Below are 1015 nucleotides of genomic sequence, written 5' to 3'. Positions count from 1 at the left end.
ATATATATATATATATATATGCATATATACATACATACATGTACATACTTACATATATATGTATATACATATGCATATATGAGTACAGGACGTCAAAAAACGTAAACAACATGAAAAACGAGAACATGAAATACAAAAACATGGTAAACGAAATTTTTTGCGAACAACGAAAGAAACAAATAGAAAAGCGAGACAGGTAACATAAAAAAATAATTCCTTCGCCAGTTGTCCACTGTTTTATCTACTCATTTCGAGCGTTAGGACAAGATGCGTCTTCGTCAAAACAGTCGTTCCCGCAAAGCAAATTAAATAAAATTTGGGATTTGCGGAGGGTCAAAGTTGGTAATACATACAGAACATTTAAAACAAGCGGTAAGGACTGTTAAGCCATAACGAGGTGAAGTGGTGAACACTAGAGAAACAAGCTTTGACAGGAGTGTTTCTTTATTTCCTACAAGGGGCTAACAGTGAGGGGACAATACAAATACATGTGGGGACACATAACACGAAAAAACAAATAAAACTGAAAAATTTAAATTAAAGCGTATGATAACATGAATGATAATATGAAAATGAAAAATGAAGATGTGCAGCTTGCCCCACCTCAAGCAGCATCTCTTACTTCCGTTTGTTTTTTTTTGTACTACGAGTCTTTCAGAATATCCATGCCGTATGAGAAATTTCGGACGAGAAATGGTCCATCTGTATCGACATAAAAGAAAATACAGTTCTATATTTAAGAGATGAGGAATTATTTACATTATTTATATTTGACGGATATTTGTCCTCATCTTGTTTGTTGTTAACACAACCTTTCGGCTGATATACCCTCCAGCCTTCGTCAGGTGTCTTGGGGAAATTTCGAACCTGGGTTCTCATTCCTAACGATGTTACTATTATTATTATATTATTATTATTATTATTATTATTACTATTATTAATCAGGTCGCTGCCGTGAATCGAACTCGGAATCTTGGGGTTAGTAGCCCGCGCACTTAACCACTACGCCATATGC

At 34.8% G+C, this 1015-nt stretch overlaps 2 protein-coding genes across 2 annotated transcripts in view; one reads left to right on the top strand and one right to left on the bottom strand.

The window, feature by feature from the left end:
* Positions 1-722, bottom strand: part of LOC106867979 (zinc finger protein 708) — a 15567-nt gene extending 14845 nt beyond the window's left edge. Inside the window, exon 1 of the mRNA XM_014913061.2 lies at positions 604-722. The gene's annotated coding sequence lies outside the window, so the exon portion shown is untranslated. The remainder of the gene's footprint in view (positions 1-603) is intronic.
* LOC106867981 (zinc finger protein 721) overlaps positions 1-1015 on the top strand; it is a 48176-nt gene that overhangs the window by 25568 nt on the left and 21593 nt on the right. The gene's annotated exons all lie outside the window — the stretch shown is intronic.

This window comes from Octopus bimaculoides, chromosome 6 (assembly GCF_001194135.2).
Source record: "Octopus bimaculoides isolate UCB-OBI-ISO-001 chromosome 6, ASM119413v2, whole genome shotgun sequence".
In the NCBI taxonomy this organism is placed as follows: domain Eukaryota; kingdom Metazoa; phylum Mollusca; class Cephalopoda; order Octopoda; family Octopodidae; genus Octopus; species Octopus bimaculoides.
This window is presented reverse-complemented; position numbering and strand designations above follow the sequence as displayed.